This window comes from Notothenia coriiceps, unplaced genomic scaffold (genome assembly GCF_000735185.1).
Source record: "Notothenia coriiceps isolate Sejong01 unplaced genomic scaffold, NC01 NC01_scaffold00000339, whole genome shotgun sequence".
NCBI lineage: Eukaryota > Metazoa > Chordata > Actinopteri > Perciformes > Nototheniidae > Notothenia > Notothenia coriiceps.
This window is the reverse complement of record NW_011333040.1, coordinates 24854291-24877907: the sequence shown is the minus strand read 5'-3', so window position 1 is coordinate 24877907 and position 23617 is coordinate 24854291. Positions and strand designations below refer to the sequence as shown.

General features: G+C 41.8%; 1 protein-coding gene and 1 pseudogene across 1 annotated transcript in view; one reads left to right on the top strand and one right to left on the bottom strand.

The window, feature by feature from the left end:
* The window catches only part of LOC104952680 (neurexin-1-like), a 379092-nt gene that overhangs the window by 118450 nt on the left and 237025 nt on the right, over positions 1-23617 (bottom strand). The gene's annotated exons all lie outside the window — the stretch shown is intronic.
* Positions 2140-15269, top strand: LOC104949695 (leucine-rich repeat-containing protein 4B pseudogene; annotated as a pseudogene).

Sequence of the window (23617 nt, the reverse complement as noted above, 5' to 3'; positions counted from 1 at the left end):
AGAAGCTGAAAGACACCAGACCCAACAATGCTAATGAGCTAAAGGCCGCTATTGAAGCATCCTGGGCATCCATAACACCTCAGCAATGCCACAGGCTGATTGCCTCCATGCCACGCCGCATTGATGCAGTAATCCGTGCAAAAGGATTCCCAACCAAGTACTGAGTGCATTAATGGACATTTTCAAATGTTTGATTGTGTTTTGCTGTTATAAATCTTTTTTTTTTACTTGGTCTGAGGAACTATTCTAATTTTTTGAGATAGGATTTTTGAGTTTTCTTAAGCTGTATGCCATAATCAGCAATATTAAAATAATAAAAGGCTTGCAATATTTCAGTTGATTTGTAATGAATCCAGAATGTATGACATTTTTGTTTTTTTAATTGCATTACAGAAAATAAAGAACTTTATCACAATATTCTAATTTTCTGAGACAGTCCTGTATATCCATGCAAGAAAGCAAGACTAAAACCCCTTGAATCTCAAACTGTCTAAGATCATACAGTCTATGTTTGAGAATTGTTCGGCGAAAGTCCTCCGTAAGACACACGGATACAGGCCACTGCCTCTTCTGTATGTAGAGCAGGAGCGAAGAGCGGAGAGAGAGAGGGAGGGGTGGATATGTTAAGAGGGGGTGGGAGCTGTCAAGGCTTTACTCTCAGGGTACTCAGTGAAGGAAAAAATAAGCCAGAGAATCTAGGATGCCTTTAGGTGTTAAAACATTTTTAGATTTTTAATCATTTCAAGAGAGGCTGCAGGATACAACAAACCAAATCGGAAATTGTAGGCTCAAAACGAAACCCAACGAATATCCTGCCAATTTCTTAAATGTGTCTTTCATGTGAACAGTATCCCTCAAAAACTCACAAACCAAATCGTGTGGCATAATGTCCCTTTAGTGCTCTGTTAACATCACATAATGTTTAATAAGATGTGTTTTACGAGGAATAAAGGGACATAACTAAGACTGCTCTGTCCAACGAACGTGATGAAAGGTGCACTGGAGAATTTGAACAACGTTTACCATACTTGTCACTTGTCATTACAGAAAAAAAAAATGGTGGGCATTTATTTAAAAGAAGACATTGCAATATGAGGAGCGATCCAATTACTTCAAATGCTGCTGCAAAGAGTAAAATCGACCAACTCTGTTCATAAATGTAGAGATTTTCATTGCATTTGTGCTTTGTATTGATGGTCTGTGGGTAAATGCTCTCTCCAGCGTTGTCTAGGGACACTAGATAAATTGGTAATGCATACAAAAGGGGAAATGGTGTCATGAAAAAAAGTCTTGCCTTCAATTCATAAAATATTCCCTCAGTTCAGCTGGGGCTTGAGTTTTTTTTTTCTACCATTATCGCTTCTGCCTTTTCTCAGAATTAAAGTTTTGAAGAGAAAACTAACAAGTTAATCCTAATGTCCACAACTGGCTGCAAGAGCACACATTACCTCTGTATATAAGGGTTAAAGACACATTTATCATATGTCTCCGTGTGAACTTATTTATGCATGTGTGCTGTTTGAATCCGCTATCTAGGATTTATCTCTAACTTTATGAATAGCAACAATGATAACAGAGAAAAATATGTAAAATAATCTGTCGACATTTGCATGTTTTAGTTTGTCACTTCTGCTGTGATGTAATTCGTAATTATAAAAAAAACACAATTTAGATTACTTGTTGGGACTTACATTGATGATGCTACAAATATATGTATTTTCTCTGAATTAAAAGCTGGGTTTGTTGTGATAGCAACCTCTGTATATTATGGGCCCTAGTTGTATGTAATTACATACAACTATTTTCTTATGTATTGTCATGCCAAGTATCATGTGTACTGTGCTCAACAAAAATCAACAATGACAGTGAGACAATTTGTACCTGTATGGAGTTTTCCTGCAGGTTGAGGTATCGTGTGTTGACTGATATGCTTTCGGGCACCTCATCCAGGTTCTGCCTGGTGCAGATGACTCGGCTGGCCTGGTTGGAGCAGGTGCAGAGGGAGGGGCAGGCGGAGGCGGCTCGCACCAGCTCCGGCCCAGCGTGGAGGAGCCGCAGTAGCAGCTGGGCCAATAGAAAGAGGAGGGGGGAATGGCCGGGAAGGCAGGTCAGCGTGGCGATGCGCATGGCAACTGGGACATGACCCTGCTCTTTAATCCGAAGGTACAGGTGAGGTGACTCCACGCTTGTGGATCTGCGGGAATTTTTTTTATTTACCCTTTGGTCCTCCAGTGGCAATTTGTTCTTTCTAATTCATCATCCTCTGAGATGTTATTTGTCCTCTGCCAATCCCTGTGTTTTTTCCTTGTGTTTTTTGAACATAGAAACATGCAGATACACAGAGGTTTCTCCCTTTTTCCTGCGTTGTCTGGAGATTTGAGTGAGGATTTTTGTGAAGTGAGAAGAACCCAGGAGTTACTGTAGAAGAACAAAAGAGAGGGGAAAAGGGGGAGAGAGGGAGAGAGCAGATATTAGAGACAGAACACAGACTGTGCTACGTGTTTCCACAAACAAATGCGCATGGCTACCTATTTGTTCTAACAAATGAATAGAACAAATAATAGGTAGACATCTACAGTGGTTTATAATGGGAGGGATGTCAAATAATCTTTGAAAAGCATTAGGATTTCTGTGTCACTGCTCATATCAAATCCCATATAATCCCTGAGCAGACGTTTTGTCAGAAATAAAACCCTCACCCAGGGCAGGTGAGCCGATTCCTGTAATGAATGGTTCAAGCTGGTGGTGCGGAAATAGGGAAATTATGACATTGTGTTTTTATCTTAGCATGCAAACATTAATAAATAAGAGACATTCATTTTGAAACATTGGTGTAATTGTTATCAATTGAGTACTATCACACGCAGTCAAGCAATTAATGGCTGCATTCAGGTTTCCAGGGCAGATATTTGTTTTTGAGTTTAGGTTTAGGAGTAAAGATATTGGAATTATTTATTTAGAAAACTTCTAATTAATGGATTAATTATACAGACAACAAAATGATCATTGCAGTCCTTTATTCAGACAGATGCGTAAGGACAATTATATAAAAGTATTATAAGAAGGAGCTGATAATTGTTATCTGAATTCAGTAATGGGTCTAATGACAGTTAATTAGTTTAATGATATGATATGAAATAAATACATTTGTGAATTTCTGACTAACACATGTTAAATACTTCCACATAAATGACTTTAATGATTCATTTATTATCAAAATAGTCTTAGATAAATGTTCTCTTAAATAATTGTCTTATCACTTCAGCACTAATTAGGTTTGAAAAGATAAAATATGTACAGTATATAAATAGAAGGATAACCATAAAAATTAATGTTTGTCATCTGTAGAACAAAATGTAGAGAAACACAGAACATAGTTTCTGAATCAATCAAAAAAGTCTTTGGGGAGAAGAAGGAAGAGTGAGGAAACCCACGGATCAAATATTTCTGGGTTTAAAACGAGAATTCCCTGTTTACAAAGTCTGAAACAACATTACTGAGGGACTTGCATTCTTGGAAACAATTGGTTTCTTGCAATGGCCAATAATGGAAGAATAGAAGAAAAAAAGAACCTTCTGTTCAGTGAAAACAAGCTCGTCAGTGACAAGAAGCAACAGGGTTTATTGGACGTGTGGTCTTGATTTTGACAAGCATTTATAACACTCCCAGTGTGAGATAGAGGCTTGCACTCATCTCAGGAATGGCTTCATCTTGTAACGCTAATTATACCAGATATGACTATTTATACAGCCACGACATTGATGTTTGAACATGCTTTCAACTTTTGGTTGAATCAAACTCATAAAAGCAAGTCCCAAACATTGAAGACAACAAGAGGCTGAATCGGTAAGCAGTTCCACTTTTTTTGTTGCAGTAGCATAGACGCGGTGGTTGGACCAAAATGCTAATTCCATTCCTGCGCGAGCACAGCCTTGCATGCTCTGGGGGCTGGAGAATGGTAGCGAATGGTGCAGTCTGCATTAACACTAATAGATGGCCGACTCAAGTCAGGCTCCACCAGCCGCTCTCTCCCTCTGCAGGTTATTTAGACCTGAGTAACCTTAATAAGGGCATCCAGCAATCTAGATACGGTTATTAATGATGATGGTTGTAATGATAGGACTTTGACACGCAAACTCATTTGACACGCTTTGCATCCGCACTTGGCACAGTAAGAAAGCGGGGAAGGGGTAAAGAGAGAGACGGAGAATGAGAAGAGGAGAAGGATTATTAATCTGATAGATGACTGTATGGCTGCAGGCAGAGAAGGGAATTATCAACACTACAGTAATAGATGAATACTGAACAGCTGCAGAGAGCGGACCCGAGAAAGAGAGAGATAGAGAGAAAGAAAGAAAGAGAGAGAGATATTGAGACAGATGGAGGGAAGGTTGAGTGAAAGGGATGATGAGGGATCAAGACCCAGAGCGAGGTATAAATAGTGGGAAGAGCAGAAAAGAGATCAGTAGTAAAAGAAAGATAAAAAAGTGGAAGAGGTAAAATACGGAGGGGAGAAGAAGAGACACATTAATATTAATAATCTCTTGCTCAGTGAGAGAGTAAGAGAGGAAGAGGGGAGGAAGGCTCAATAGAGAGATGAATATAAAACAGACAGAGATGGAGGGAGGGGAATGACAACACAGAGACGCATATAAAACAGAAAGCGACAGAGAGATGGAGGTAAGAGACAATACAGCAGGAGGAATATGAAACAGGTGGATATATAGACAGAGAGGGAGGGGGGAGAGCTGGGGCGGGGGTGGGTGGGGGCGAGATTGATCAATAATGCGTACGCAGTAGTTCAATGACATTAAAACACACACAAGGACACTGTGATAAATCATATCGGCAGCAGCATCTTGGATCAGACCGAACAGGACACCATCAGGACCAGCAGCCTGCAACTGCTCCTCATCCGGATCCCGACACAGATGGTGGCACCGACGGATTAAGAGTCAGTCAAGTGTTATTTTTGGATCGACTCTCACCTTTTAATGTTTTTTAATTTCTACCCAACTTTCTTTTTTTTTGTATTTACCAGCGAGAACTAAGTGCTAGAGCTATTTCAGGTAGACAGCATCTGAGCAGAGTGGAAAGGTGAAAGAAGAAAAAAAAAAGTGAGCAGGTGGAAGCAGAGGCTGAGGGTAGGATGGTGCTCAGATGCTGAGGGGAGGTGACGAGCGAGGGTCCACAGAGGAGACGGAGACTAGTTGGATGTGACAGCTGGTTAGAGGCGGGTTGATTGTGTTCGGCCTCACTGCAGTCACTTTCCACATGTACACAAGTCTCACCTGTAACTGTTCCTCCTTCTCCTCTTTCTGAACTTCCTCTCTCTATTTCTCTTGATATTTTCCTCCACCTATCTCCCATCTCCTTCTATAAATGGAGGAACATTCCTCATCTCTCCAAACACTTTGTGCACCCCCGACTCTCCTCCCCTCCCAGCTGCCTTACACCTTTTTCCTCCCTACTAAAACTTGTTTCCTGGACCTCCAATGCCCCCCCCTCCCCTACACGACACACTGTAGGGTTGAATCGAGGGGGTAAATGCAGCAATTACCGCGCAGTTTGATGAAAGTTCATGTCCATGATGCATATTAACCTTTAGCCCCACCCCCCTCGTTCTCTTTTCAACCACCCAGCCACACACACACACACACACACACACACACACACACACACACACACACACACACACACACACACACACACACACACACACACACACACACACACACACACTTCCTTTCCCCCTTTTGCTCTCTCTCTGCATTCAAATCTTAGCCGACTGAGTTACCATGGTTACCTATTCACCACAGTATCCCACTCTGTCCAGCTGTATACCAATTCCACATCCACCCCTCTCCACCGCTTCCTCCCCCGTCATTAGCACCCTATACACACTCGTATACAAATGGCACGGACTAAACATGAGTGTGAATGACATCAACTATCCAAAAAACCTTGAGGCTTGATTGCAGCAGGCCTTTACTGTTTTTAGCGCTGACGATGATGATGCCGTGACCCGCAGTGGTTTACAGTGAAGGTGAATTCACTTTAATTTGTCCTGTGTGTCGCCACAAATGACAAGTGCCCACAAATCACCAGTGCAAAGGTCAAGGTCATCTCTCCTCGATGATGATTAAGGGCCAAAATAAAAGGTAAGTACACTGAGATTGTGGCTAGTACAAAACATTTATTTCACTAATTTAAAAGAATAAATATAATTAAAGAGCTAAACAAATGTGTTTGTAAGAGTCGGCTCCTTAAACGACTTGAACTAAGCAACAAGTTCTCCAAAAATATATAATTACACAAACACAGACTTTACTATTGGCAGGACAAAGGATATAGATGGAAATTATTCTTTAAAAATAAACGACGCTACAGTAAGTACTCGGTTATGTTAGAATGAAGTTTTTAAGTAAAGAAGGTGACAACTTCCTGCAGGGTTTACACTTTAATATAACTGATCATATTTGCATATTTGTGTGAAATTAAATAAGTTGTTGTTTTATTTGTGTGTGTGGAAAAACTTAATGAAACAGATAATTTTTTCTAAGCAGTGTTTTTTCTAATGTATTTCTTAATACGTTAGAACAGAGTATAACTTTGAATCTAGCTTATTTTGTCACAAAAATTGCTGTTATACAAACTATTAACTAAACCATGTTTCCTAAGTTTCCATTAAATAGGTACAAAAATAAATTGTTGTATTATATTCCATCATAGACCTCTTAAGTATGCATTTACTTTTAAACAGTTAACTATCACGGCCTTGATTTCATTTGAGCTCAGATTGTTTTCAAATGGTCTCCACTGCATTACCACAGAGTCATATATATATATATATATATATATATATATACTCCTATATAATATATTATATCTATATAATCATGTTATAATAGTTCAAATAATATTTAAATATTTAATTGTATATACATATTCATGGTTTTCTCCCCTTTAATTGTCGACCAAGAATGTTCCCAGTACTCCTGTAAAATGTTCCCTTGAGCTTCAAAGAGTAGCTTCGAAGTTGAATAAAACATTTTCCCACACTGTTGGACAGCATTACATATACAGTATATTCTCTGTTCTATAAGATATTAAATTCAAGACCACTTTTTTAAAGCTGTATGATTCCATCAAATAAAAAATTCTAGACGCCCCATGAATACTTTTACACATACAGTACTTCACCGTAACTCATTCTGACATATTTTATATCTTTAGGGTCTTGACTAGAATTTAAAATCAACTTGTGTGCATCTGTGCGATGCTTGGTTGCCCTGTATGCTTAACTTGCCAAAGGCTCTTTAGGGTTGAAGAGGGTAAAAGACCCCATCTTTATGTTTTTGATCCTAGCTGCTGTGATGTATCTTGGGAGTTTCATTTCATAAAGATTTATGTCAGCCTTTAAAGGTAGGGTAATTAAGTTTGGGTAATGTTATCCTCCGGTACATCTCTATCTGCGACCACAGAACCATAATGTCAGAGTGGGGAAAAGAAGCAGAGTTACTGCACAGCAGATGGTTGGATGTAAACTTCTCGAACACATACAAAGAATGAGAGAAAGGCGAGAGAGAAAGATGTGCTGACAGTCGAACAAGCGTCAAGTCGAACAGACAAGAGTACGCTCTTTCTCTCCGGTGTCCTGTCTGCACATCAGCATGGAGGCACATCAATAATGACACAGCACACGGCAAGATGGCAGCTCATGTATCCAACGTAGAGAAATGCTCATCATGTCGATGTGTGCGTTGGGAATAGAGCCATGACCTTTCCTGATCGCGGTGACATCTCAGAAATCAGGGTTGTGGCTGTGAGGCTTTAAGACAGGGGAATATCTGCTCTCTCACACCCCAATTTCTGAGACATGTAAGTCATTTAAAATAATAACCAAAGACAGATTTTATACAACCACGGCAGAGAGCAAGTTTACTGTATCACAGCTGCTGATACTTCTGTTATATGTGCCAAACATGGTGATTTCTGGCAGCTGATATTCAGTCAATTTACTGAATCAATTCAATCAAATCATTTTTAAAAATCAGCTAGCACTGATCCATGATGGACCATATCAATATTGATCAACAACAAAAGCTTAAGCTCTTCATCTTGGCTCAATTAAATGATCAAACTCCACAGAAAGCAGTTAGATATTTGTTATTATCTTGTGTTTCAGTGAGTTTTAGTACTGTAGCTGCTGTTCCAGAGATTTTACCACTATAAAAAAAAGGAACTCTGAGGGAAATTGGCTCTTTTGGTCTAAACAGCATCAATGAAGTGGGTGTCATGAAGAGGGCAAGGGTAAGAACACAGATCCACCTCCTGTTCATTCCAACCCTCTCACACTTTAGTATGAATGCCAATAGCAAAGAGAGGATGTCTCTAAAAAAACGGACACAGGCTTGGCACCTCGAGGCATCGCTAGGGGGCGAAGTCTCGGGGGGAAAGTGAATTCCTTGTTTCGAACAGAGGATCATCCCCCTCTTTGGGAAGACTCTTTTGAACTCTATTCGTAGGACTGCAACACATTTGGGGGGTTATATTATTGGTCATCCCACTGTATCCAATGTGTTCAGTTTTAAACACTATGTAAGTGATAAAAGGTATAACAACTTTGAATAGTCATTGATTTCAAATGCATACAGCAATGTTGAAAATGATTAAAATACACGTCTTTAATTATGCCAGTCATGTGTATAAGCACTGAAAATACTGGATCTCACTCATCTGGTATTGCATAGTGCTAAAAGTTCCCCATCACTCACAAGTAAGTGTAAGTTAACTAAAGCTCTGGTTGTATCTGCATGAACTCATGGAAGAATATATCGCCCTCTTTAGCCAATAAATGCACATTAAAGGGGCTCGGAGTATGGAAGTTAGGGTTAACAAGAGGGTTTGGGAGAAATAAATAAGGTGATATGTTGGCAAGACTAGATTGACTGAAATGTTAAATTACATTTGATGGTGAATAAAAAGGATAACATATGAACAGTTTTCTTTAAATTAAGCTATACTAAAATAGTAACACTTTTCTTTGACAAAGATGAAAATAAAAAGGTCAGAATTTCAGTCAACTAAAAACTAAAGTTATGAGGCTTAATATTATAAATATGATGATGAAATAACAAGAACATTTGACACAGCATTAAAACAAAAAAAAGCAGGCAATATTCACACTATTTATACAGGAATATTAAACTAGGTTTAGCTATGATATACGATAAATTAATGGTCATACCAGACCAAGTGAGGCTGTATCGTTATTCCCTCGAGGGAATATAATTCACCAATGGAGCATTGAATTCAACTTTTTATTTCTACAATTTGTCCTTTCTTTTGTGAAAAATCGCATAGTGTCACTTTGAAACTCCATAGAGCTAAGGTGAACCTCGGAGTCGAGTTAAAATTCACAGTGGGTTCATCATTACGTCATGTGATCCAATGTTAATAAAGCCAATAAAATATAGATGATTGCCGCTTTTAGTTTCAACATTTGTCAAATACCACTGAATTACAATCAAAACTCAGTCACTTTTCGTAGTGCTAAAAGTTTACTTTCCCTATGTGGTAAATGTTAAAGTGGCGGCCGGCCCATAGGGGCGCTAGGTGCGCTGCCCCCCCTCTTCCAACACAAAAAAATATATATATATATATTTCAAAAATATATTTTTTATTTTTATTTTTAATAAACAAGGTAAATATTATATAATTGGTATCAGTAAAATGTATAATCTACAATAAAATCTCGTTTAAAATTGTGTTACGATGTCTAAAGTTACTGATAAATCACATGTTTCCTGCCTGGCCTTGCCCGTGTATCATTACCCTCTCTCGTCTGGGCGCTATGCACACGCGCCCAGACGAGAGTGCGCAAGAAGCCAACTTTGTATGCTATCTTTAAACTTGCCGCCAAAACATAATTTCATGGCCAATCAGCGTAGTCAACCAATCAGCGTAGTCAAATCTGATGGTCACAGGGCGCCTACGTCAGCGGCCGGTGCAGTCTGTGAGTTGTTTGGACTCGTATCCAAGGAGACAAAAACAGGAGGCTGGTCATTTCACTCTGGAGAGCTGTCATTAATAGAGCTAATGAAAACTCAGTTTTGTTACATAAAAATGGGAATTATGGATTATCAATACTTTTTTCAAAGTGACAGGACACATTGGCATAACCTACGGATTTACCGTTCAGCTGCGTGTTTTCTCGTTTTTGATCGCAGAATAACAGCAAAAGAGGTGGCATATCTCGTGTTTTTGCTACCTATAAGCTACGTCTGGTGTGATGTCTGGGTAGTTTGGCTTCGCCTGTGCCGCGAGTTCTGATCGCTCAAGTGCATGATAGCTTATAGCTTCTAGAATCCTGTGAGAGTCTTCAGTCTGTGGTCCCATAGGGACTGCTTGTTGCTGATCGTCGATTGACCGATGGTTGTAACTGGCGTGGCCCAGGGAGGAACGGCTCCGCCACAGTTACGTTATCCAATCAAGACGTGCCACAGGAGCCAAAGGTATTGGAAGTGATTGGCGCACGAGACCCCTTGGGGGTTCCGCTGAAGAAGTTTTGAACCAGAGCGATGATATGCACATTTTAGATAGGCGGCATTTGATGGTGACACCAGGGGCACATAGACAATAGAATAATAAATGAGTATCACACGGAATGAAATAAGGAATAGTTGAAGTGATGTAGTGAAAAGATGGTAGTGCATTTATNCAAATATTGCATGCATATATATCCATGCAAGAAAGCAAGACTAAAACCCCTTGAATCTCAAACTGTCTAAGATCATACAGTCTATGTTTGAGAATTGTTGAACAATTCTCAAACATAGACTGTATGATCTTAGACAGTTTGAGATTCAAGGGGTTTTAGTCTTGCTTTCTTGCATGGATATATATGCATGCAATATTTGCCAACTGAGCTCCAGTTTGGTCCCATTATTGCTAGTGTGTGCTGTCCAGGGCCCGTAGCACAATTTTTTTTGTAATCATGTCTCCCTGCAGAATAACATGTATTGGTCAACACTGACAATCAGCTAATTATCAAGGGATTATTTGTGGCTGTAGAAAGTCCCCTGAGTCACAGTGTGAAAAGCATTTGGAGCCTGGAGCATGCAGGCAATGAATTAAGGTCAATAAAAGGACTTACAGTAGTTTAACACAGTTCTTAAAGTTGAAGTCTAGTGTTTAACATGCGCTTTTCTTTTTTTAATAAAAGCATTAAACTACAAATAAAGTGTGAGAATTGCTCACCATCTGTATGCCCCAAAAGATTAGCAGTGCCACAATCTTGAGGTCTCAGAAGTTATTATCATGTTGAAACCATAGGTTGAAACTCACCCAGAGCTAAGGGACAAGACAAGGGACACGGTTAGGGATTTGGGTTTTACCGTACAGACTTCTTTCAGTAAGTAACGTATTTTTAAGTTTAGAATAATATCACAATGTTCTTTACAAGAATAAAAAGATACAAAATAAAAACAGTAAAAGAAATACAAAATAAAACACAATCAACCTTAAGTATATACATCACACTCTTATGATGGAAGTATAACTCTCAGTCCAGCATCTGATACATATTATTGTGTCCATAACATTAGATCTCCAATATGGAGTCCAGGGTCAAAACCAAGGCCGTAAAATGCATATGTTCAACTGGCTGGCGTCGCTGTCAGCAGGCAGTGGGAGTCTGAAACGACCACCTTCCCCTGCACACAGCAGCAATAATCAGTGGGGTGGAAAGGTCAAATGTAACCGATATGAGCAGAGAAATTAATAGTTCATATTTGCACAGTTAATTTATTTAACATAGATGTTGTCTATTTTGCCAGTAAATCTTTAATTGACAATGTTTTTTTTATTCTTCACATGGTTTTCTGGTGTTTTCGATGTCTTTACCTAGTTTACTAGATAATCTATCACTATAAGAGCTTCATTTCTGTCAATGTTTATATGCTAACATGTTTTTCTTTTAGGCAAGCTTATACAGCATACAACACTTTATATAGTTGATTCCACAGAGTGAAAGTTAAGTTATGCTGAGTGTGTCACAAAAACAATTGATAGTACACTTTTTTACTTCCAAAACATTCCTATGTCAAATGTCACCACATAGTTGTCTTTGTAACACACACTTAGTTGTATGTTTGTGATCTACATAAATCATTCTACTTGTATAGTAACTTAAGGATTTTCTGTCCCTTCAGGTTATTAAGTCAGACACTTTCAAGCACTTGAGGCACCTCGAGATTCTCCAGCTCTCAAAGAATCAGATCCGTCAGATTGAAGTCGGAGCATTCAATGGCCTCCCCAACCTCAACACACTGGAGCTCTTCGACAACCGCCTCACATTGGTGCCATCACACGCCTTTGAGTACCTTAGCAAGTTGCGGGAGCTGTGGCTGCGCAACAACCCCATTGAGACTCTACCAGGCTATGCCTTCCACCGAGTGCCCTCACTTAGGCGCCTGGACCTCGGTGAGCTCAAGAAGTTGGATTTCATCTCTGATGCAGCCTTTGTTGGCCTCATCAATCTACGCTACCTTAATCTGGGCATGTGCGGGCTGAAGGACATTCCCAAACTGACAGCCCTTGTGCGTTTGGAGGAGCTGGAGCTGTCAGGAAACCGACTGGAGATCATCCGACCCGGTTCCTTCCAGGGCCTTGTGTCTCTCCGCAAGCTGTGGCTTATGCACTCACAGGTGTCAGTCATTGAGCGCAACGCCTTCGATGACCTAAAAAGTCTAGAAGAGCTTAACCTGTCCCATAACTCCCTGCACTCCTTGCCTCATGACCTCTTCACACCCCTTCACCAGCTGGAGAGGGTACACCTTAACCATAACCCCTGGATCTGCAACTGTGACGTCCTTTGGCTAAGTTGGTGGTTGAAAGAGACGGTGCCGAGCAACACCACCTGCTGTGCCCGCTGCCACGCTCCCCCATTCCTAAAGGGCAAGTACATTGGAGAGCTTGACCAGAGCCACTTCACCTGCTATGCACCGGTCATTGTGGAGCCACCTACAGACCTCAATGTTACCGAGGGTATGGCCGCTGAGCTCAAGTGTCGCACAAGCACCTCCACAACATCTGTCAACTGGATCACCCCTAATGGCACTCTAATGACCCATGGCTCTTACAAGGTGCGGATATCTGTCCTGCATGATGGCACACTTAACTTCACAAATGTGACCCTGCGTGACACGGGCCAGTACACCTGCATGGTAACCAACGCTGCTGGCAATACCACGGCAACTGCTGTCCTTAATGTCACTGCTGCTGATGCCAGTGTCAACTACACCTACTTTACAACAGTCACAGTGGAAACAGTGGAGACCCCAGTAGATGGAGATTATCCTACAGAAATCAATCATACAATAATCCATGTCCCCACACCCTCGAGCCACCTGTGGCGTGAAGGTGTTTCTACCACAGCCTCCTCCCTATCCGCAGGCTGGTCTTCCTCCTCTCCTCGTTCCACCCGACCCACGTTCACTGTGCCCATCACTGAGCCAGGCTTCTCAGGCCTGGATGATGTGATGAAGACCACAAAGATCATCATTGGCTGCTTTGTAGCCATCACATTCATGGCAGCGGTGATGCTGGTGGTGTTCTACAAGCTGAGGAAGCAGCACCAGCTGCATAAACACCATGGCCCTGCTCGTGCCATCGAGATCATCAATGTGGAGGATGAGCTTGGGGCCGGAGCCAGTGGTAGGGGCAGCGGTATCTCAGGAGGCTCCACAGTGACGCAGAGTGGAAGCAGTGGAATAGGAGGGGGACAGAGCCTCAGGCTGCACCATCCAGAGATGGTGAACTTGCCCAACCTGGCACGATCGGAGCACCTCAACCACTACTACAAAACTCATCACTTCAACAACAACATGATGAGCCTGGGCATGGGCACGGGCATGGGACTCAACAACAACAACAACCCCTTGCCTTGCTCCCAGTCTCAGAACACCTCCATGTCTTGTTCCCAGGTTCCAACCAGTGGAGGAGCACCCATGGGTGGCACCCTGACATCCCCTGTGCCCCAGTTGGGTCTCCACAGTTCTCTGAAAGGCCTTATGGGAAAATGCCAGAATGAGCCACTGCTTTTTAAGAGCAGCTCAAAGGAAAATGTGCAAGAGACTCAAATTTGATTAAAGTGAGAGTGAAAGTAAGAGGTCAGGAGATGCTGGTAGAGACAGTGAGACAGAAAGAGTCTGTGAGACCAAGTATATGAGACTGATAGTAGCCTACTGTCCTCATGGACAGATTCCAGAGAAGATTATATTACACATAGTCACTGCTTTGTCTTGTCAATCTGTTGACAGAGAGAAGCAAACAGGAGGACTGAAGGAGACAGAGTACAATGGCAGATCAGCACTAGTCCCTGCAAAAGCATCCACACATATTTTTCAAATAAATTAGACAAAAAACGATATAATGTTGACCACAAACATCAGAATCATTCTGTGTTCTGTGCAGCCTGCTATAGTCTTTGCCAAAGTCCAAGATCAAGCAAATGTGTCGTTTGCATCCACACCACAGTGGAAAGCTTTGAATAATACACAGGCAATGAGCCTCTCTAGGTTTTTGACCGATTGCTTCATATATTTCCAGGCACATACAGTGTATATATTTGGAAGGAGACACAATATTGGCCATTGAACATGTTGTCAGATTAGTGCTTGGCAGAGCCACTGAATAACAAACAATGGTTTGGGTGCGCGGTACAGTCCCAGCATTTAGTGCTTCCCAGGAAGCAATTCTGTGCAAAACGCATGTATCAGGCTCGTTTTTTAAAGGGAGACAGATCAAAAACTATTGTTTTTTCGGGAAGGTTTCACTCTCACTTTCTCACTCTTTTCCCTTTTACACCTTACTGGCTAATGTCTTCTTTGAAAGATAAGCAAAACAGAGTGGGTTATAATGGGACAATGTCGAATCTCATGGCAAAAAGGACTTTGAGAGATAAAAAAGGACTGAAAGTACATATTATATATACCGTAAATATATTTTCATTCAAAGAAATAAATTATAAAGAATCTTTATTAATCTTCTGACTGAAAACTACAATGTCTGAAGAATATATTAAAAAAATAAGTACACACAGCTGTTGTAGTAGCGCTTCGTAACAACTTTTCCAAAATTGGAACAAGATGGCCGCTCCTACTGTGCTGCATAAGGACACGTATAGGAGAGTGGCATCTGCTCAGAGGGAGCTAAAACAAAATCCTGGCAAAGTGAATTTATTTTGGTTTCGACTTTTTTGTAGCCACAAAAAGTGTTTTCCTCTCTTGTTGCATTTACATAAACAGGGTCATTGGAGAAGAGAGGTATTTACGTCTTCGGTTTAAGATATAAAAACTACAGCACTTCATCATTTCGTATACAATGTAGCTAGAGCAATAATAATAATGATCAGTATGGTAATAATGATAATAAGCTTTAGCTTTATTTGTCATATCATTGATTATTTAATGATGAACAGATTTCATTATCAACAATATTTGACACATGCTAATTTAGGACCATCTCCAAAAATGTACTCAAGATTGGCTAAAAATTCGGTTTTAACAAATAATGTATTGTAGTTATGATATGACACATTATTGTTATTATGTTATCATTATTATCATTCATATGGATATTATTATTACTACTTGTGCCTACAAATAGCTGAAAATTATAATTTTTTTCATTTGTATATGACACTGTTTTGTGACTGATCCTGTTGGACTTTGTCTAATGCACGGCCGTGGGATGGACGCAGCGTGCCACTAAATGAACTCCACATGCAACAGCAGGAAATAACCTGGACCTCAAAATGGCTTCCTCAGTCCAGCCCATACTGACTCGTCTGCTCTGATTTCTCAAGCAGTCAGGACCCCTAATGTTATCACCCATTAAAGACAGGACACAAACCTTTGATCAAGACTGCTCCTTTGCAGGGGATTATTTCACAACTGTATCTCAGTGTTATCGTGTATGAGTGGATTTCATGGCAGCAGGGAGCTAAATGGACGACAGGCATTGCCAAGCATTTTTAAAGGTAAGCTAAGCTCGTTCAGTTAGAAGGTGGAGGTGACATACAGTACAGTATACAGTGGTGGGATACATTTTTCTAAAGAAAAAGGACAATTCAATGAAAAAATATAGAACCTTATAGATCTCTTTTAAAAAAAACAAAATTATTATGATAAGTGTTTTTTATTTTGGGTTTTTATCTAGTTTGATTATTTTTCTGTTTTTCAAGTGATATCTTTATTGTAATATTGTTATTGTTATTATAATTAGCTAATTACACTGGTTATAATTATGAGAGATGTTCTGTTAGCAGAGGTCACTTTGAAAATTAAAAAAACCTGGCACATACAATGGCAGTTGAAGTCTGTGAAATTTGGTGGCTATTTTTTTCTCCTTTTGTTAAAATCAACTTTAATGTACTTTCACTGTTTGTATCCCTTTGGCACAGCTTGAGATGAGACGTAGCGAATGTGAAATGATCAGCACTGGTTCCTTTTTCTTTATTTTTGCACAGGGGGACAGGAAGGGCCCTGCTCTGGTTTACAGGCTCACTCACACTTGTCTGTGCTTTCCTGAATGTCATCGCCATCACAGTGTTCAGAGTGCGATTGCGCTGTGTAAACACCTCGTTGCCATGACTACACACTCAGACAAGTGCGCCAATGGCGTCAGCATCAGCGCCTCATAAGGCACCCCATTGCCCCTTGTCAGTCATGTTCTTTTTAGGTGCAGTATTTCGAAGAGCAGGGCAGTGTTCCTTCAATGGTAGCAAATCAACCTGAGCATTGTACCCCATGTCCTAACATAAAACACCCCGCTCCCTCCCACCCTCCAACCTCCCCAAGCCTCAGCATCCTGCCATCAGGTTTCCCTGGCAACTGTTGCTGCTGCGACAGCCCTTATCACAGTGTCTTGATTTTGGTTTTGAATGCTAAACAGACGGGATCAGACAGTATAGAATTAACCCATGTGTGCACGTTCATCCATCTCAAAGATCTTTTCCTTGTTTCCTCTAAATATATTTGATTTGTTTACACCAGCAGCTATATTTTGTACTCCACTGACTTTCTGTCAGTGAATTGCGCGATTTACATGCCACTATACCGTATGCATTTAATTTGCATAGGCCCCACACCATTGCTAAACACATTTATGCACCCTACACTTGTGATTAACACTCATACCCTGCATCGGTCATTAACATATTCCTTTTCCAGCACAAGGGATCCATATTCCCCTCACAAGTGATTTACATATTCATCTGCCTTTGTGTGTGCAAATAATGAAGAAATTATCATGTGGGCATACTGGTGTGTGTGTCAGTTGTATGTACATCAGTGACTGAAAGCAAGGACTGTTAAAAAAACGATTTACTCATAATTCCTCAGTTACTGTGTGGCCTGAATATCGCCTGTAGTAGCTCATCACTTTAGAAAGCATTGTGTAGCCCCTATAGCTCCTGTGAAGTGGCACAAACCAGAGGCCATGTTATTGAGGCTCGATGGTAGAGAGAGCAGCGGTTGAGACACACAGTCACAGTGCTGCAGTGTCTGAGTCACAGAGCACTGAACACACTCCCAACACTCTAATGGAAATGCTGTGTTTACGGTGTAGGAAGGGACCCGCTCGTTCACCCATTCAGGGAATAGGTGAAAAACACTGGAATATAAGTTTGTGTGTGTGTATGCTTGTGAATGTGTATGCTTGTGTACCTCTGGATTATTAAATGCCTGTTGTATAAGGCAAGGAAATCAGGCCATTTGAAGCAGTATGCTGTTTATGGCAAAAGGTGTTACACAATTGTCGATGTAATATTGCTGTGTGTGTGTGTGTGTGTGTGTGTGTGTGTGTGTGTGTGTGTGTGTGTGTGTGTGTGTGTGTGTGTGTGTGCGTGCACTGTGTGTGCACACAAACTGTGTGTGCACTGTGTGTGCATGTTCAGGTGTGTTTATGCTAGCCAGGTTGTGTAAGGAGGGAAAGAGGGAGGAGGTATGGTCAGACCTCCATTTTAAATCCCCAGTTTAAACCAGATCTGTCTGTCTCCTTCTGCTTCAGGCTACTTTTATGATCCTCTCACTGACACTTAAAGTAAAAACTGGATTTTATTTCCTTTGCTTAAGCAGCTCCCCATTTTCTCTCTCTCTCTATATCCCTCTTTTTTCTCTCTGTGCATATTGGGATAAACCCAACGGATAAAAGGTTGGTTCAATCAGGCCAACCAACGTCTTATTTAAAGAGAACGCCCCCAGCCTCTTTTAGGTCTTTGTCAATCTGCCACAACAAATTGAGGTTCAAGGGTCGCGTCTAATGGCAGCTTCTATTTAGTGTACCTACTAAGCTAGCTTATCAAGGTGAGCATTCCCATTTTGATTATTACCATTTGTTTTGTATTGTTTAGCCCCGGCTCAGCGATATTCAAGAGTAACACCTGTTGGTGAAGCTTAAGTGATTTTTAATGTGCATTTCCAGTGGCTGTATTTATTGTTAATTGCCTTGACAGTGATGTTACTTTTAGTCATAATCATAACGAAGCACACGAAAGGATTGGCTGCTGCTCTCCTATGGTGTTCTTTATGGAGTTTGTTGTGAGCATGGATATGAAGGCCATTCAGGTTCAGTGTCTCATTGTGGCCACACTTGCACCATTCCCTGAGGGCTGTGTCTCACACATGTTAACCTCAGCGCTACAAGCTCTGTGTGAGCTTGACACTGCTTAATTTATTTTCTGCTACCACCCCTCCTTTTAAAAATAGCAGTGAAGCGACAGCAGAGCTCGATGCATTATTGATACATATGGTGTCAATGATGCATGTGCTTAGGCTCCAGTGCTAATTTTCTCTCTCCGCTGCAGAGGCCAAGAGCATCAAACCGATGTAATTTATATGCATCGTTATTGCTATTATTTTTCACACAGCCATCAAGATAGAGCGTGAGAGCAAAGCCAAACGTAGCAGCTTGTCTCCTCACATGATGGCCGTGATTCTGTTAAGTGCAGCAGTGTTTTGTGTGCCACTGTGCCACCAAGCCCCCCCCCCCACCCAGAAGAAGCAGTGCTGCCTCAGTATTCTCTGTGTCTCTGTTGTGGGATGTTTGGAAGAGACAGGCTGGTTTTTACCATCATGCTGGACTTAGGTCGATTTGATGGCACCAGTTTTTAGATACCTTGGTCATTCTGTAATAATATAAATCATTTTTCCACTGCAATGTTGCATGGTGGGGAGATGAGAAATGTTTCTGTGTCACTTGTCAAACATTACCACACAAACAAGCATGTGCACAACAACAACCCTCCCCCCCAAACACACACACACACACACACACACACACACACACACACACACACACACACACACACACACACACACACACACACACACACACCATTCCCAACACTGACTGACTGAGTGATTTATAGATTGAGGTTCTTAAACAAGTTGCAGCTCAGTGCAGTGGAGGTTAACACAACCTCTCAACCGCTGCCATTGTGCTTCAGTTCACACATGTGGGCTTTATGTACTGTGTAGGTGTCCTTCATTTGAGAATGGCCAGACAGTTAGCACATGGCTTCTCTCCGTGTTGCCTTGGTAACTGTGTCGCTGGTCACAAGATGTCCGTTTTGGCCGTCTTGCGAGCTTTGAGCTATGTGGGGCTGAGGGGCCTTGTCAGTGTGTGTGGGCTGTGACGTGAGAATAAAGAGTGGTGTCTCATCCCAGATGACTATCTCCTCTGTGTCACTCAGCTGTGGGTCAGTGGGCCTGGAAGCTGCTGCTCAGAAGAAAACTGAGGAAAATCCACAGAGTCATTGAAATAGTAAAATGGGACACGCTCACAGCCCATGTAATTGTAAAGTACAGATTAATGGGAATAGTAAAGATGGAGCACTGCTCAACACAGAGCTTCTCATGAATGCTTTATAGAGGATATCAGTGTAGTCATGTAAAAACTTTGTAACTTTAATTCTGAACATAAGGGGAGAGATTACATTTTTATATTTGCATTCAGAAATCTCTACTGCCCTTTGTGCTGGTGAAACCTTTTTTTGGTAAACTGAACAAAAAGGCGCAAGACCTTTTAAGATGGCTGTTTTCCTATGGTTGTGAAAAACTGGCATTTTGAGCAATGCAAGGTTTTCACCCGACAGCGACCATATTGTGCTTTCAAACACAGATCTGTGTTTTGAGAACAATTTGGGATGTTGCGGCTCCTGTTGAGATTTGGAAACATTCTTCTGGAGCAACTTCATGCCCTGAAGCGCTATGGAAAACTCCCCTTCACTTCTGTGATGTGCATAGACTCTGGGACTTGTATAGAAATGTCCTGAACCATCTGTAACTATTAAAGGATATGCTGACCCAGCATCTGTGCTCCTCTCAGAGGACAGGCTCACAGTTAAGTTTCCATGAACATACCCACAAAAGCCCAGGCTCTCAGATTTACTGTTTATGGGCACCTTGGCTCGGCATCATAATCACACTCTGCTGTGTCTGATGTTTGTTTGAAGCTGGGCGGGGGCCATAGAGTACATTTCAGTGCTTTGAAGTGTAAATTCAGGTCTGGTTGGAGCATCGATAGAGGGCATCTATGAGATAGAGAAAGCCATATGGATATAAGGTAGAGGCTTGATAATAGAGCTGTCTAACCCTTATCTGTTTGCTGAGGTGGCAGAGGCCCAAGAGGACATGAGGTCGAACCCGAACCCGAACCGGACATCAACAGGGTCAGGAGATGTCTGGGCTCAGAGAGTTGCAGCCAGAGCAGAGACCGGTCCTGACCTAGATAAGCCTCCCCAGCTGGGCTCTGAATCAGACCTGCAACTTTCTTAAAAATAGCAGGAAAAATGTGTAAACAGTCATCAATATGAAATCAACTTTTACTGGACGTATTGATTTTTCCTTACCCTTTTTTGTCTCCAACCCCACTTGTCAGCCAGTGAGGCATGCTGCTTTCCTCATTGGTGCTGACTTATTTATCTGTTCTGGCCCTTAGTTCCCTAATTTCACGTCTGTTCATGTCTGCTCTCAGTCTATGTGACCCCGACCTTACAAGTTATATTTTTACCCCTAATGTTTATGAACAGCTAGAAGCCATATACAGCAGGCATGACAGCGGCCTTGCTTGTGCTCAAGCTGCAGTCTATCTGTGCGTCCCGTCATGGCTGGGCCACATTCTGGGTTGGTAGAGCTTACCACGCAACAGCTTTAGTCGCCTCAGGCCTCCCCACCCTCTGAGCCCGAGGGAAATACAGTGACAAGGGAGGACAGGGCAGACAGAAATAGAGAAAGAGAAAGGAGAGCTAGATTGAGTAGAGACAAGGATGACAGGAGGAATGAAAGATGACACATTCTGTCACTCCATATCTATGTAGGTTTTAGTCTACATTTGTGAGTTTGTTTGCATGTGTGCGCATGAATTTAATATGTCACATACTTGCAGAGGCCCCAGCACTCACAATGAGTGGTATAAGTATGCATATTTATGCATACGTCCGAGCGGGTTGCATGCTTACTTGTGTGCACTTGAGTGCGCACGGTATTCGTGTTTGTTTATCTGTGTGCGGCAGAGATAAAGAAGGAGGAAGGGCCGACGTGGTGCTTATATGTCACACAGCGCTGGAGGGGAAATGACTCCTCTCGGTCCCCGACCCAGGGGAGGCAGAGGAGGAGCACAGCTGACTTTTCCTGCATCCCTGCCTTTTTCTCACTCTCTCTTCTTCAGAAATGTAGCTAAAGCCTCAGTCTCTGCCTCTCCCTCCCTCCCTCTCACACACACACATACACACACACACACACACACACACACACACACACACACACACACACACACACACACACACACACACACACACTCGTATGCTCGCTCACTCAAAAGAGCATGTGTTGCAATATTCCCCTTTCCTCCTCTTGTGCTTCTCATCCCCTTAACCCTCCTGTTCCCCTCCTCCGCTTTTCTCTATCTACCTCATGCTTCCTGTTTCACCCCTCCCACCTTCTTCTACCATTTGTCACCCCCTGCAGCTAGTTTTCAACTTGTGAATCTGTATTAACCCCTTGATCCACACAAACACACACACGCTCTCCCACACACCCGTTAGCCCCCTGCACAACTCCGATCCCCTCTCAGGAAAATGGAAAACAAACCCAACAACAAACCAAGGCGTCTGATATTTCCTTCCCTCTGTTCAATTAAACATGACATCCATCTGCTGTTTGTTTCGCTTCAGCTTTTCTTCTGCAATATTGACTATGGTTGTTCTTGTAATTGTTTCTTAAGACTGTGTTTTAACCTGTTATAACCACACATGTACGTATTAACACCGGAGGGACAAGTCGTGTGTGTGTGTGTGTGTGTGTGTGTGTGTGTGTGTGTGTGTGTGTGTCGTGTGTGTGTAAGTGTGTGTGTGTGTGTGTGTGTGTGTGTGTGTGTGTGTGTGTGTGTGTGTGTGTGTGTGTGTGTGTGTGTGTGTGTGTGTGTGTGTGTGTGTGTGTGTGTGTGTGTGTGTGTGTGTGTGTAGTGTGTGTGTAGTGTGCGTGTGCGTGTCGGTTAAGGGATAGGGGTTGTCGGGATGGGTTAACATTGACTCACTTTGTCTTAACATTGATTCTCCTGTAACGTTTGAGGAATAAATAGTTTTGTTCAACTATTTCAACAACACAGCTCTGGCAGTTGACTGCCTGTCAATCTGCAACAAAGTGTAAGATGTTATTTCAGTGAAGTACCTTTCCAAACCTATCCCAGAACTTTCTGCTAACCTGCTGACAGCTGAGCACAACTAATGACAGAAAGATACACTCAATGTCTTTATTGTGACATGTACAATATAAAAAATGTCTGGGTTGAAGCTGTTCAATTACGTTATCTGCAATAAAACACAATCAATGACTCTAGCTGCAGATATTAGATTAGATTTGGCCTTGAATTATTAGGTATTTGACTTACTTAAGAATTGGCTGACTGGAATTGAAAAGCATTCAAGTTGTGAATTAAGGAATCATGGTTTGACTATTAAATTGTTAGGCACACAGTAAATGCAAGAGATCTCAGTTTGTAAGACTAAGATTCAAAGGATCCAAAGCAAATTGGTTGCTCTAAAGGCCCTAACACACCAGGCCGAAATCGTTAGTTTTCGTTAGTCGGATGACGAAGCGTGCCCTGTCGCCCAAACTCAATTTGGTGTGTCCCACACCGTCGGCCGTGACACGCATTATTTGGCCTTTCATGACCGACGTCGGGTCGGGCAGTCGGGCCAAATAAATCACTCTGATTGGCTGTTCAGCTAGCGAATCAGTGCATGAGAAGCGAAACGGAAGTGAAGGACGTAAACAAACGCTTTAAGAAGGCACGAAGAATGTCTTCCGCAAGCAACACTCCAATGGCTGATAGCTCCAGTACCGCACGAGACATGTTTTCGATGGACGAGAGTGAAAATGGAACGCACACGCTATTTGTTGTTTGTTTATATCACGTAGTCTGTTCTTCTTCTCTGTCTTCCGGTCGTTGCCTCTTTTGAATGATGAATACACACTACCACCGCCTGCTGGTAAGGAGAGTTATTGCCACTCACGCATGCGCAGTTCGTACGTGTTCGGCCGTTTTCGTT